The 15,823-nt window shown below is 50.1% G+C and overlaps 1 non-coding gene and 1 pseudogene across 1 annotated transcript; both read left to right on the top strand.

The window, feature by feature from the left end:
* Positions 1-8,486: 8,486 nt before the first annotated feature.
* Positions 8,487-8,640, top strand: LOC144793541 (5.8S ribosomal RNA). The gene has a single exon (XR_013603042.1). It is a non-coding gene; the product is annotated as a 5.8S ribosomal RNA (ribosomal RNA).
* A 34-nt stretch (positions 8,641-8,674) lies between these two features.
* On the top strand, positions 8,675-15,274 carry LOC144793481 (28S ribosomal RNA; annotated as a pseudogene).
* Positions 15,275-15,823: the final 549 nt, after the last annotated feature.

The raw sequence follows: 15,823 nt of genomic DNA, 5'->3' as shown, positions 1-15,823 counted from the left end.
TCAGAAGCCCTCAGAAAAGGACTTTGGGCTACGTCCACTGCTGACGCAATGGCTAGGCCCTAGACCTAAAAAGTAAGGTTTAGGCCAGACAAAAGGTTTATTTTCCAAGGTTGAAAGGGCAGATTAGAACTGCTTGCACAGCCTTCAATGCCAGGCCTAAGGCATGTCTAAAGGGCTACTTGAGTGGGTGGTGCAATCAGTGCTGCAAGCTCACCAGTAGCATTACATTTACAGGTCTGGATAAATGAAGTGCCAGTTTACGAGGGACTTATGAGTAGATTAAATGTGCTAATTTGGTGTAAGTCAATTTCACCATGTTTAAGGGAGAGTGCACATGCAATTGTGCACTGATTGGCCGTTGTAAAGAGCTCTGAGTCCTAAAAGCCAACAAAAACTAATTCAGAAAACAGGAGGGTGAAGGTAAAAATGTTGAGGATGACCCTGCAGATAAGGCAAAGTCCAAGTCACAAAATCAATCAAACTAATGACAAAGGCATTAAATTAGTCTGAGGCTTTTACCGATGGCAGGAAAAATCCAGTTATGAGTGACGTTAAATCATCAGACTATTTAAAGGGGCGGATGTATGTATCAGACCCTATTTTGCAACCAGTATTATTATAAACAGAATATAATTTTACAAACAACCTATGTACTAATAGGTAGGTTCCTAAAATTCCGAATTGGAATGGGTCATAATCCTACTACATGACTGTTAATAAGCTAGGTCACAAACTGTGACTCATTCCAGTTGGAGACCATCATAAGCATGGTGGCCTTCTAGGATTGCCTTTTAATAAAGTCAACTTTTTTTAAATGCAGTCCATTTTCCACAGAGAAAACAGGTCTGCATTTAAAAACAAAAGCTTACCTTTTATTGAAGTTTGTTTCAGAGTTGGAAGTGTTACTCGGGCCCACTGCCTGCTCCTCAGAAAACATCGTTTTAACATTCACGAAGGGGTACCAGAGAACCTCTTCCCTTTTTGCGAATGAGGCAAACCTCCAACTTTTCAATTTGCAATTGCATTTTGGTCACAAACCATTGATATTTGGCATCTTGGATGAAACCCATTCCAAACAGTGATTCAGTACGGAGTGGGAATCCCATCTTCAGAGCCAACTCTTTCAATTGGATTCGTATATTCTAAGAACCCTTTTTGTAGTTGCAAACTCTGAATTGGATTGTTTATGGCTATAAAAATGCTTTATACATCTGGCCTTGAATCTTAGCGCACCACTGATTAGTTCCTGTCATCATGTTCTACAAAGCCTTGAAAAATTGCAAACCATATGGGTTAGTGCTAACTGTGTCCAGAGGTATAGAAGGAAGGTTAAAACAGAAAACAGGATAGTAGACTCACATGTTTCCCAACTCGAAAGATACACTCTTTATCTTACACTTTCAAACAGGGATACTTCTCACTCCAGATGTGTCACCAAATTCCAGAGTTTCGTTAGTGAACAATATAATATAGGAGTTGTTGTCATTTACGTTTAAGAATAATTCAAAGTGCTGAAAACATGCAGCAGGTCTAGAGAGTGTTGAAGGCAGGCAGTAAGAGGTTGTGAAGGTCTCTGAACATGAATGTGAGTCTGTTATATTCATGAAGACCTTTGTTGAGATGAGTATAGGATGTTCTCCAATAGTTTCAGGGATACTGACGAGAATAGCATTGCCATCTTTGAGATGAAAGTTCAAGCACAAGCTGAACCATTCTGAGGTCCACTTCTGGTAGGAAGAACTTCTTTCTGTAAAGCAGGGTCTGCTGGTGCCAAGCATTCTCCATCTTCTGTACAATGTTGGTCGTGAAGATGATGTTTGTTTCATGTGGAATTCAAGAACTTGGCACTGTCCACGAATCATAGAGTGAAAGAAGCCACCAGGATGTTCTTCGCAGCCACTGGGGGACAGTACAGATTCCATCATGGTGGTGTTTAGCTTGCAGTAGCCTTTTCCAAATTGTGAACAGTCAGTCCTTAAGATGGTTAATGTCACTGTTAGAAGGGGTCTAGGTAGAGCGGGGTGACATCTGTGTATTGGAGAATATATATGTTTTTGTAAACCAGTAGGATTTTCAAGGCCACCATTTACAAGTTTAGGTTCAGTGTTTGGAGGCCGGAGCCTTAAAGCACCTTGCAGATCACACAATTGCCCGTGAATCTGGAGGAATCTATCTGAGCTAGCTAGGATAGGATCTTCAGGAGTAATGTAAAGCACTATATGATTGCCCCACCAAATCTCATTTGGAGTGCAAGTGTGTCAAGTAGGGCATGGGGGGTCAACAGAGTCGAAGCCTACAGAGAGGTAAGCAGGACAAGAAGGCATGCAGCTTTGTAGTTGGAAATTTGCAAAACACCACTGATGACTTGATTGTGGCAGTCACCATCCTACACTGTGGTCTGATTCTATACTGGCAGCCTTGCAGGGTTGGTATTACTCTTGATCTTTCATTGAAGATGGTTGGCAACGCCCGTCTTGATTATGGTTTTTGGAAATACAGATAAGTAATCAGTTGTAAATTAGCAAGGTCAAGTGAGCATGTCAGATTACACGATTCAGGTGCGTGTTCAACAGAATGAGGACACATACAGAAACAGTGTCCACCCACAGGCATCGTCAACTCCATATGTGTGCATATTGTATGACACATCATGCACTGAGGAAATTCCAGCTCTACATTCTGTTTTGCAACCGATTGCTATAAATATTGTATCATGTGATACTTGCAAATTAACTTGGACAGGACTAGAGCACAGCCATAAAAAAATCTCAATGCAAGCACGGTCCGATACCCAAGGTATAACTATAGAAATAAAACTTTTAGCTCGCCTTGTGGCAATCCCTACCATGTAGCATGCAACATTTCCGTGTTACCTACAATTAACCTCTTAACATGGCACTGTGGTCTGCCTCTGTGCTAGCTGCATGGGCTGCAAGTCCTACTGGTAATGCACTGCATGTCGCAGATGTTTTGGGAGAAGTTGCAGAGCAGGACTGGCAAGGCCATCATTTCCAGGTTCTCAACTTGTGAAGGACACAGTAATCCTTCATGCCTTCACAACACAACACGCTGTGCCACGTTCACCACTCTTTCAGGCAGTATTAGCCTTTCAAACAAGGCAGCCCCAAGCAGCCACCCACAAGAAGGCTTATGCCAGTCATCATGGCACATCGACCATTGCCACAAGAGTGAGGTGTTGGCATGGAAATGTAGGATTGTATCCCAGGACATGCTTCAAGTACAGCAGAGACACTTACACGCAATTAAGTTATTGTGGAGGAAATTGGATTCAGTCAGCAGCAATGTGACAAAGGTTTTTTAGATGTTAATGTACAGTGGCAATCACATGTGCATGGCTACCACAGTTCTCTTTGCTGTGGTCCACACAGATTTCAAATGCAAAGAATTATCACCAACACTACATAGAAAAGTAGAGTTTAGGGCTTCGGTGGGCCTGGAGGCAGGATTGCTATTGTGGCTGCAAACCTCTTAAGACAAATATTCACCTGCAGATTGAACTGGGTGCGATAGTGGAGATGTTTCACAGGGCCTTATACTTGTAACATGGTTATTTGAAGAAATGCAAACAGAAAATGCTGCAATCAGGACTGCGCTGCGAGCCTTAAAAGTGAGGAGGTCTCAGCACTACATCTGTTCTACAGGGTGCGGAGGGTGAAGGCTCTTCGACAGGGGCAAGGAGCGTAATGCCACAGGAGACAGTGACATATGACTTCCATAATATGCAGACCAAGCTATTCTTTGTATTTGATAGTTTTCATTACATTGTTGAGTGTTCTCAGCCATTGACTTCATTGAGTGCTGACCAGGACTCGACATTGTTGGCATGTCTGGGCACCTGTGAATAAACAGGAAAATATGTTTACAAAGTAACTTTTTATTCATGTGCGCTTCTTCTCACAGTACCTCAGAAGTAGTCCAGTTGTTGGACACATCTGTCCTGCGTGCCCTATCCTTTGTGGTTCTCACTGCATTGTTCCCAAGGGATGGTGGGTGAGAGGGGCCATGTCATCATCATGTAAATTAGCTTTCTTGGGTTGAATTGGTAGACACTTCCCAGTGGCAATGACATGTAACAATGCACATGTGACTGTGGTCTTACAACATATCTCTGGTTTGTACTCAAGTGCACCACCACTTTTGTGTGGGGAACAGAATCTGCCTTTCAGTATGCCAAATGTGCAGTCCATCACAGATCTGATCTGCTTGTGCTGAGTGTTATATATCTGTTCAATCTGGGTCTGTGGGTTCAGTTAGTATGACATGATTAGAGAGCATACAGACTGTAGCCTACAATAGGTAAAAAAGGGGCTAAAAGGATGCCGGACATGCATTGGCTAACATATTGGGTTGACAGTAGAAGTGATTTACCTAACAACAACTCTTCTCTTAGCATTCCTCTGGCAAACTCGTAAGAAAGGCCATAGTGGAGGGACATGTATGAGTCATATACGCTCCCAGGATAAAGTGCCACAATGTCAGTGAAGAGGCACTCTGTGTTGCATACTATATGTCCAAGTTGGTGCATCTTCTAGAGATATTCACAGTTTAAGAGTGGGGGCAGCAAATCAAAGATGGGTGTGATATTCAACAGCTTATGACGTGGAAATTTAGCAATTCTGTAATATTGCACCCATGCCCTCTAAAATTGCTGTGGGGTACTAGGAAAGGCTAAGTGTGCATTCTAGACAATACCACATCCAATATATTCTTAAATAACATTGATAAGATGATCTTGGAGATGCAACCAGTGACAGCTACTGCTCCTTGGCATTTTGCTTAAACAGGCGGGTGTTGTATTCACAGGACCTGTTCATGTGGGGGGTGTTGGCCTGGATGTGTAGTGTTTTTCGGATGATCACAGGCTATAGCTCTTCTGCGAGGCATACCTCTTAGCTCCTGCTTGCAATAAATGTCCTCCTTTATTTGGCCTTCACAGTGGGACTCTCAGCCTGAAAATGCTCTCCAATTCTTGCTGGCTTCCAGAATTCATATGCCTCTCTCTATAGCATACAGGCAACAACTTTGGAAATTTGTAGTACATTTGTGGTCTCTTTTTAGGTCGACCCTAGGCAGCGCACATGCGCTGCTGCTAGACCGGTTGAATTCCATACAGGACTTTGTTCCCACCTACTGCCTTCCCATTGGATTAGTGCAGTGTCACTCTTCTTTACAGCTTTCTAAATGGTTGATGCAGCGATGTCACTTTCGTTTTTTCCGGGAAGCAGCACCGTACAAGTACAGTTTTCCTACGCTTCCATGGTTCATGTGTTGTTGAGGAGAACTCTTTTTTTACAATTGTTGCAGCCCAGCATGCTGGGCTGTATCTTCTAATATGGGGGCCATGCATTTCTTATGTTCTGCGCAGCTATCTAATTATCTTGCTTTGGTGTGAAGCCATGGGATCCCTCTGCTGCACCGAGCTAGTCAAAGCGCGTCACAACTTCAGTTGGAGCCGTTTTGCTTTCAACTCACATTATTTTTTTTTGAAGGTGCAGCATTACCCCTTCAGGGCTTTCTTTTAACAAATATTGCAGGTGACAGCGTGTTATATGGTGGGGTAATGTACTGTAACCGCTTCCTCAGGACCTGCATACGTAGTGGGATCACATAATCAGGCTTCTCCATATTTACAGAGAAAACTGCAGTGTTACAAGGATACAAATAGAACAGAAATACCTAAGACTATATGATAGGTACAAGTAGTAGGGCTGGGCGTCGTTAGCGTAGCACCACTACGCAGAATTTTGAAAAAATGTGTGGAAAACGAGCGCACGTCCTGAGGGTCCGTGTGCCCGGGACAGGGTCCCTCGTGCCTGGGCAGGCTCCCCGATCTCCCCAGCCTGGATGGGTTGAGAAGCACGGACTGGCCCCGGGGCCTGGGCTCGGTCAGGGCCTGGCATTTGGGAGTCCCCGTCCTGTGGCCTGCCAAGTGTCTATTTGCCTGGGACAAGGGTCCCTGGTGCAGAGCCCCGGAGACCTGCAAGGCTCCATGGGTCCTGGGCAGTCCTCCCCAGGAGCGTCTGCTGGCCTCCCCATGCCCGAGGCCCAGCGTGGGGTCTCTGAGCTCCCCCGAGCCCTACAGCCCCGGAGTCTTGCAGCCCCAGAGCCTTGCAGCCCGAGCCCTGCAGTCCCCAAGCCCTGCAGCCCCCAGGCCCTGCAGTCCCCAAGCCCTGCAAGGGCAGGTGGGAGTACTCCCGCGAATGCTCGGGGCAGGCAGATTGGTGTTATTTTGGTCCCGGCTATCTGGTCGCACAGCTCCCCTCGTCCATCTGGTCACATGCAAGGCTTTCCAACGGGGCCACCAGATGGCCTTGCTGCCCTGGAAGTCCTGATGAGGGCTCATTTGCCCTCCGGAACACAGCCAGGGCTCCAGAAGGTCAGACACATTCACGCCTAGGGTCCCCTGAGCCTCGCGGTGCGCACGGGTTCCCAGACAGAGGGGTAGCCTTCCTCCGAATTACTAGGGGCATGGTATGCCAGAACACTCCTCCCGAGCTGACTGTTCTTTGCCGGGGACCAGATGGTCTATGCCCGGACACCACCTTACCTCCGTCCCACGCCGTGGCAAAGTGCCCCGGACGGACTTCAAGGGTCCTGGGCAGTCCTCCCCTGGACATCCGGGCCTGAGAGCTCCGGTGGTCCTCCCCGTGCCTGAGGCCCAGCCGGTAGCCCCAAGCCCCCAGGAAGTGGAGCCCCTGAGCCCTAGGTGGGCAGGCGGGAGCCCTACCGCGAAGGCTCGGGTGGGCAGATGGGAGTCCTTTCAGTCCCGGCCATCCGGTCACACCTTTCCCCTCGGTCATCTGGTCGCACGCAATGCTTTCCAATGGGGCAACCAGATGTCCGGGCTGCCCTGGAAGTCCTGATGAGGGCTCATTTGCCTCCCGGATCCCAGCCAGGGCTCCAGGAGGTCGAGCACGTTCGCGCCTAGGGTCCCCTGAGCCACGCGGTGCACACGGTTTCTCAGAAAGAGGGGTATCCTTCCTCCGGATTACTAGGGGCATGGTATGCCGGAACACTCCTCCCAGGCTGGCGGTTCTTTGCCGGGAACCAGATGGTCTATGCCTGGACAACACCTCCCCTCCGTCCGGGGCCTCCCTCCTCTGGCCCACAGCCTGGCAAAGTGCCCGGGACGGGATCCATGGGTCCCGGGCAGTCCTCCCCTGGGCGTCCGGGCCCAAGAGCTCTGCTGGTCCTCCCCGTGCCTGAGGCCCAGCTGGGGTCCCCGAGCCCCCGGGAAGAGGAGCCCCTGAACCCTGGGTGGGCAGGCGAGAGCCTTACTGGGAAGGCTCGGGCGGGCAGACGGGAGTCCTTTTCGTCCCGGCCATCTGGTTGCACCTTTCCCCTCAGCCATCTGGTCGCACGTAATGCTTTCCAATGGGGCGACCAGATGGTCGGGCTGCACTGGAAGTCCCAATGAGGGCTCATTTGCCTCCCAGATCCCAGTCAGGGCTCCAGGAGGTCAAGCACGTTCGCGCCTAGGGTCCCCTCAGTCTTGCGGTGCACACAGGTTACCAGAAAAGGGGTAGCCTTCCTCCGGATTACTAGGGACAAGGCACTCTGGGACCCCTCTCTGCCTAGCGGTCCTCAGCCGGCAGCTGGACGGGCCAGGATGCCGCCCCAGGCCTGGGTCCATTCATGCAGGCTGCCATGGATGGGGTCCGGCTGGCCCGGGGAGCCTCCCCCTGCTGGGCTGGGTCCAGGGGCCCCAGGGAGGGCGGCCTCCCCACCCCAGGCTCTGGTCCTGCTGCATGGCAGGATGCCTGAACGAGGTGCCGTGGGCCCGGGGATGCTTTCCCTTCGCCTCTGGGCCCAGGAGCCCCGGCTGGGTCCAGTGGCCCCGCAGAGCCCCGGCTCAGGTGCTCCGGCCCGGGGCCCCCCACTCCCCCGGCCTGCTGCCCCACCAAAGGCCCGGGATGGGGTTCCGTCGTGCCTGGGGAGCCTCCCCTTGCTCGGCTGGGTTCAGGGGCTCCCTGCGGCCCCAAGGAGGGTGGCCTCCCCACCCCGGGCTCAGTCCTCAGTTCTGCCGTGTGGCAGGGTGCCTGGGATGGTGCCCGGTGGGCCTGGGGAGGCTTTCCCTGTGCCTCCAGGCCTGGGAGCCCCGGCTGGGTCCAGGGGCCTGGCCAGGCCCCGGGTTGGGTGCTCTGGTCCTGGTGCGCCCAGGCCTGTGGGGAGGCCCCCATCCCCTGTCCCTCTCCGAGACAGAACCCCAGAAGGGACCGGCGGCTGCGGGGCTGCTTGCTCCCATCGCTCCGGGGAGCCCCCTCCCGAGCCCCTGGGTGTGGAGTCCCGGGCTGAGCACCTGGTAAAGTTTTTTTCTCCCAACGGTGCAGTCTGACTCCCAGAGGGGAAGCCTTGAACGAGGCGCCCGGGCCATCTCACTGCGTGGGCGGCAGACGAACAGCGTCACCTTCCTCCCGCCTCTCCTGCGCCCGCAGGTGGGCGAACGTTATTGAAAAGTTGCCTCTACCTCTTGGCGGTGGATCACTTGGCTGGTGCATCGATGAAGAATGCAGCTAGCTGCGAGTATTAGTGTGAATTGTAGGACACATTGATCATCAAAACTTTGAACGCACCTTAAGGCCCCGGGTTCCTCCCTGGGCTATGCCTGTCTGAGGGCAACCCCCTTGATGCTCCGGCGTTATTCTTCTGACTACGACCTCAGATCAGACGTGGCGACCTGCTGAATTTAAGCATATTACTAAGTGGAGGAAAAGAAGCTAACCAGGATTCCCCCAGTAACGGCGAGTGAAGAGGGAAGAGCCCAGTGCTGAATCACCGCCCGGCGGTGGGCGCGGGAAATGCAGCGTACAGAAGACCGACTCTCCTGCGTCGCTCAGGAGTCCCAAGTCCTTCTGACCGAGGCTAACCCCGTGGATGGTGTTAGGCCGGTAGCGGCCCCCAGCGCCGTGATTGGGTCTTCTCGGAGTCGGGTTGCATGGGAATACAGTCCAAAGCGGGTGGTAAACTCCATCTAAGGCTAAATACGGGCACAAGACCAATAGCCAACAAGTACCATAAGGGAAAGTTGAAAAGAACTTTGAAGAGAGAGTTCAAGAGGGTGTGAAACCGTCGAGAGGTAAACGGGTGGGGTCCGTGCCGTCTGCCCGGAGGATTCAACACAGCCCGAAGGTTGGTGGCCCGGGAGTTCCGGATCCCCTCCATGGGACCGGTGCCCGGTCCCTTCCTGGCCCCTGCAGGGCGCATTTCCTACACAGCGGTGCGCCGCGACCGTCTCCGGGCTGGCTGGGAAGGCTTCGGGGTTGCACGTGGCCCTCCACTCCGGTGGAGGGTGTTACAGCCCTCCTGGCAGCAGCTTCACTGTGTCCATGGGGCCCAAGGAGATTCGACTGCCTCTGCGCACTCCCCTGGGCACCCGTCCCCGGCCGCCCCTCGGGGCACGCCGGGGCAGTTAAAGGGGGAATGGGGCCCCCTGCTCCCTGCGCGACTGTCGACTGGGGCGGACTGTTCTCATTGTGCCCCGACCGCATCGTGCCGCCGGGTGAGGAGGCCCACACCAGGCACCAGGGGTCTGCGGTGATGTCGGTTACCCATCCGACCTGTCTTGAAACACGGACCAAGGAGTCTAACACGTGCGCGAGTCGAAGGGTCGATCGAAACCCTGTGGCGCAATGAAGGTGAGGGCCGGAGTGCGCCGGCTGAGGTGGGATCCTGCCGCGCTTCCAGCGGCAGGTGCACCATCGGCCTGTCTCGCCCACTCCGTCGCGGAGGTGGAGCATGAGCATGCGTGATAGGAACCCAAAAGATGGTGAACTATGCCTGGGCAGGGCGAAGCCAGTGGAAACTCTGGTGGAGGTCCGTAGAGGTCCTGACGTGCAAATCAGTCATCCGACCTGGGTATAGGGGCGAAAGGCTAATCGAACCATCTAGTAGCTGGTTCCCTCCGAAGTTTCCCTCAGAATAGCTGGCGCTCTGAGCCCCCAGTTTTATCTGGTAAAGTGAATGATTATAGGTCTTGAAGCCGAAACGATCTCAACCTATTCTCAATCTTTAAATGGGTAAGAAACCCTGCTCGCTGGCGTGGAGCCGGGCATGGAATGCAAGTGTCTAGTGGGTCACTTTTGGTAAGCAGAGCTGGGGCTGTGGGATGAACCGAACGCCGGGTTAAGGCGCCTGACGCTGACGCTCATCAGTCCCCAGAAAAGTTGTTGATTAATATAGACAGTAGGATGGTGGTCATGGAAGTCGAAATCCGCTAAAGAGTGTGTAACAACTCACCTGCCGAATCAACTAGCCCTGAAAATGGATGGCGCTGGAGTGTCTGGCCCATACCCGGCAGTCGCCGGCACTGAGAGCCGCGGGGGCTAAGCCGCGATGAGTAGGAGGGCCGCTGTGGTGCACACGGAAGCCTGGGCGAGGGCCTGGGTGGAGCCGCCGCGGTTGCAGATCGTGGTGGTTGTAGCAAATATTCAAACAAGAACTTTGAAGGCCAAAGTGGAGAAGGGTTCCATGTGAACCGCAGTTGAACATGGGTCAGTCGGTCCTAAGAGATGGGCGAGCGCCGTTTGGAAGGGACTGGCGATGGCCTCCATTGCTCTCGGCCGATCGAAAGGAGTCGGGTTCAGATCCCCTAACAGGAGTAGCAGAGACCGGCACCCTCGCGGCGTCCAGTGTGGTAACGCAAACGATCCCGGAGAAGCCGGCGGGAGCCCAGGGGAGAGTTCTCTTTTCTTTGTGAAGGGCAGGGCACCCTGGAATGGGTTCGCCCCGAGAGAGGGGCCCGAGCCTTGGAAAGCGGTGCCGTTCCGGCGGCCTCCAGTGAGCTCTCGCTGGTCCTTGAAAATCCGGGGAAGATGGTGTAAGTCTCGTGCCGGGCCGTACCCATATCTGCAGCAGGTCACCAAGGTGAACAGTCTCTGGCATGTTGGAACAATGTGGGTAAGGGAAGTATGCAAGTCAGATCCGTAACTTCGGGATAAGGATTGCCTCTAAGGGCTCGGTAGGTTGGGCTGGGTTGTGAAGCGGGGCTGGGCGTGCGCCATGGCTGGACGAGGCGCCTCCTTCTGGGGCGGCGGCGACTCTGGACGAGAGCCGGGTCCTTTCTGTGGATCGTCCCAGCTGCGGTGGTCACCTCTCCTCGTGCCCCCTCCCCAGGGGCACGGGCCGGCGTTCTGCCTCGGCCGGCCCCTAGCAGCTGACTTAGAACTGGTGCGGACCAGGGGAATCCAACTGTTTAATTAAAACAAATTATCGCAAAGGCTTGAGGAGGGTGTTGACGCAATCTGATTTCTGCCCAGTGCTCTTAATGTCAAAGTGAAGAAATAGTGAGAAATGGTGAAGCAAACAAACCCAATTCCAGATGGGGTAGTTCCTGGAGAATAAAAACCCCGTTAAGATGGCATAAGGAGGTGCTGTCTTTTCCAGAAATCATTAACCTCCTCACCGAATTTGACCAATCAGCACTCACTTCAAACAATGCAACAAGCAACAACGATTCAGATCACGATATAGGCCTTAGTCCATCCTCCATAGCAGAAGATGATACAGTAGACCTCAGCGAGTCCATCAAGTTTGTGGCCTCCTCAGCCAAGAATGACATTGGTACAACAAACTTTGAAAATCTTCCCGAAGTGTACGAGGTCAGCAAAGATGTAATAACAAAGAAAAGTGACTACACAAAAAAAGTCACTTATTGGAAATACCCAAACGAAAAGTATAAATGTGACTTGTGTGGAGACATATTGGGAACTTTCAGAGAACTGAGAAAACATGTCTCCAACAAGCACAAAGTCTTCTATCTTAAAACGTACTGCTCACAATGTGACAAAGAAGCCGAATACCACAATATTGCATGCCATTATGCCAAATGTAAAGGAAGACCTCAAAAAGGAGAGCTGCCATTCCTGTGCAGCCTCTGTGACCTCAGATTTGGCACAAAGATTGGTGTTTCACAACATGCTCGGCATGCGCATCCAAGAGCGCAAAATGAGGCTAGACTAGCAGCTCTAGCAAACAGTAAACCGGCAAAATTATGGTCACAGGAAGAAATACTGCTATTAGCAGAATTGGGAAAAGTATATGAAAACAATAGGAATATTAATGCGCTGATGGTTCCACATTTTGACAATAAAAACAGAAAACAAATTGCAATAAAAAGAAGAGATACGAGCAAAATATCAGCAAAAGATGTACTGCAAGCATCAAATGTTTCTGAAAATGACTCTTGCGATGAACCAGAGGTTGCAGTGGAAGTAACAACAGGCAACTCCTAAAATAACAATGAAATCTGGGGTTAACCCCTTCGACGCTGATGACGAGCTGGGCTCGTCATGAGGTAGCCTCCTCGCACGCTCATGACGAGCCCAGCTCGTCATGTAAAGTGCACTTTACAAATTCTCAGCATACGAGCGGAATTCCGCCCGCACGCATCAGGTTAAACAAGGTGACTCTTTATCCTCACTACTATTTAACATTGCTATGGATCCTCAGATCTGTGATCTTCAGAAAAACGGCAAGGGCTTCACATTCGGATCAGATGGTCTTATTGAGCAAATCACTGCTCTCGCCTTTGCCGATGACATCGCAGTACTCAGCAGCACCTGGGAAAGAATGAGTACAAATCTGAAAATCATTGAAAAGTTCAGTAAAATAACAGGATTAAAACTTAATGTGAAAAAGACACATGGATTTTATCTCAGTCCCCATAAAGATAAAATCCTGATTAACAACTGTAAACCATGGCAGTTTGAAAAAGAAAATATTGAAAACATTCAACCAGGAGAAAGAGAGAGATACCTCAGATTGAAATTTGATCCAGACACTGGCCATACAAGCAACAACAAAATTAAGGCGGTTTTTGTCAATTGGGCTCAAAAACTTGATAATCTACCACTTAAGTCCATGCAGAAAATAGACATTTTGTGTCAGTACTTGGTCCCTAAACTATCATTCAAATTGGAAATGACAGGAACAGAAGCTAAAACTTTAAATGTTCTGGATCAAACAATAAAAAAGTATGTCAGCCATTTTCTACACCTTCCTGCATACACATGTGATGGTCTCCTATATTCGAAAAGATCATTTGGGGGTCTCAGTATATCAAACCTATGTACACAAATTGATCTCAATAAAGTCAATAGTTTATTGTATCTCAGGGCAGCTCCAGATCTGTACATAGCTCATTCATTCATATATGCAGGAGAAGAAATAAATGAAACAAATTGATAACATCATCAAAACGCACAAACTTAACATTTTAGACATTAGGTTTCTGAGTTATGTTTTGTTAGCAATATATGATAGGAGAAAATAAGAATTTGAGAAATGGGCAAATATCCCTGTCCAAGATGATGGTATAAAATACTTAGCAAGTAATCCAACCTCAAACTTCTGGATCAGCAAGCATAACAAAATGAAAGAAATCCAGTACATAGCTGTGCTGATGTTAAGAGCAAATGTTTTATCTACTAGAGAAACCATAACTAGGGGAAGAAATCCTACATTTGCTACATGTAGGTATTGTAATGATGTTTGCAAAACAATTTCTCATATTTCAGATGCATGTCCTAAAATCAAGGACATTAGGATAACAAGACATAAAATAATTCTGGAATGGCTCATTGTTAGAGCAAAAAGGTGTGGTTGGATGGCATATAGGGAACCTCATGTTAAGAATAATTAAGGTGAACTACGAAAATCAGATGTAGTGTTTACCAAAAATGGTACAGCTGTAGTGATTGATGTTTCAATTCGTTATGAAAACTCACAGAATTCCCTTGAATTAGCGTTTGAGAGTAAATTGAAATACTATCAGAATATGTCACAGCAAATCAAAGATCTCACAAAATGCAACACTGTAAAATGACATGGCTTTATCGTAGGATGTCGTGGTATTTGGCCTCAATGTAATGATGTTGTTCTGGCTGATTTAGGTCTGCAAATGTCATTCCCATTCAAGAAAAATGTTTGCCTGACTACTTTAATGGACACTCTTAAAATGTGCCAAGTATTCAAGGACAATTGAGTATCAAGCTTATACTCAGATGTACACTTTCGTGCAGCACATATGTCACCCTTATAAAGCATATTGTTTTAACATATAGGTTTATAGTTGACACAAAATTTAGTATAGATGTGAATTTTATAGATGTGAATTTTTAGAATTTTATAGATGTGCATTTTCTAGTCAGATGTGCAATTTGTAGATGTGTATTTTTATAAATGTGTGCTTATAACAATTTAGATATAGTTGTGTACATCATACTTATTAAAATGTCTTGAATGATGAATAGGTCTCAAGCGAGCGAAAGAATGCTGTATTGTTAGAAGCAAAACCAAATTGACGCTGATGGGCAGCATAATAACCCAGAATAAGCCACCGCGAGGTGGTACAGAAATAGCCAAATGCCTCGTCATCTAATTAGTGACGCGCATGAATGGATGAACGAGATTCCCACTGTCCATACCTACTATCTAGCGAAACCAGAGCCAAGGGAACCGGCTTAACGGAATCAGCGGGGAAAGAAGTCCAAGTTGAGCATGACTCTAGTCTGGCACTGTGAAGAGACATGAGAGGTGTAGGATAAGTGGGAGGCCCTCAGGCCGCCAGTGAAATACCACTACTCTTATCATTTTTTCACTTACCCGATGAGGCACGGGGGCGAGCCCTGTGGGGCTCTTGCTTCTGGCACCAAGTGCCGGTGCCCGCTGGGTGAGACCTGCTCTGGGGACAGTGGCAGGTGGGGAGTTTGACCCGGCGGTACACCTGTCAAACAATAACGCAGGTGTCCTAAGGCGAGCTCAGGAAGAACAGAAATCTCCCGCGGAGCAGAAGGGCAAAAGCTTCCTTGATCTCGATTTTCAATATGAATACAGACCGTAAAAGCGGAGCCTCACGATCCTTCTGACTTTGTGGGTTTCAAGCAGGAGGTGTCAGAAAAGTTACCACAGGGATAATTGGCTTGTGGCGGCCAAGCGTTCATAGCGACATCGCTTTTTGATCCTTCAATGTCAGCTCTTCCTATCATTGTGAAGCAGAATTCACCAAGCGTTGGATTGTTCACCCTTTAATAGGGAACGTGAGCTGGGTTTAGACCGTCGTGAGACAGGTTAGTTTTACCCTCCTGATGATGTGTTGTTGCAATAGTAATCCTACTCAGTACGAGAGGAACCGCAGGTTCAGACATTTAGTGTATGTGCTTGGCTGAGGAGCCAATGGGGCAAAGCTACCATCTGTGGGATTATAACTGAACGCCTGGGTCAGTCGGTCCTAAGAGATGGGCCACCACTCACCAGACTGCAAGGGCGACTAGATACGGCACCCTCCCAGGCCATCTGGGTGCTGGGTCGTCCCGGGCCATCTGGTCACCTGGCTGAGCGACCAGATGGCCCGGCGAGCCGGGTGACCAGATGGCCCTGCGGGCCTGGCGTGATCAGATGGCCCTGCGGGCCAGGTGATCAGATGGCCCTGCGGGCTGGGTGACTAGATGGCCCTGCGAGCTGGGTGACCAGATGGCCCTGCGGGCTGGTGCCCGTGCTAACTCCAACTTTTGTCCTTCCCCAAAGTTCTGTAAGCCCCCACTACAAGGGGGCTTAATAGTCGTGAAATATGGGCTTCCCGGGCAGGCTGTCGGGGCGAGGACGTGGCCTGGGCTTAACCCTCCTTGGTTCCAGGCAAGGGTCTGGCTGCTGGGGATCGGGGGAACCGCGGGGCCCAAGGAGGCGCTCCCCAGCCTAGCTAGGGTTTGGAAGCTGGGACCGGGTCCAGGCCTTGAGCTCCGTCTGGCAGGCCCTGGGGTGCAGGAGCCCCCCATCCTCCAAGCCAGCCGAGGGTTCGGGCGCTGGT

Source organism: Lissotriton helveticus, chromosome 11, assembly GCF_964261635.1.
Source record: "Lissotriton helveticus chromosome 11, aLisHel1.1, whole genome shotgun sequence".
NCBI lineage: Eukaryota > Metazoa > Chordata > Amphibia > Caudata > Salamandridae > Lissotriton > Lissotriton helveticus.
Note: the sequence above shows the minus strand (reverse complement) of the source record. Positions and strands in the feature narration are given on the sequence as shown.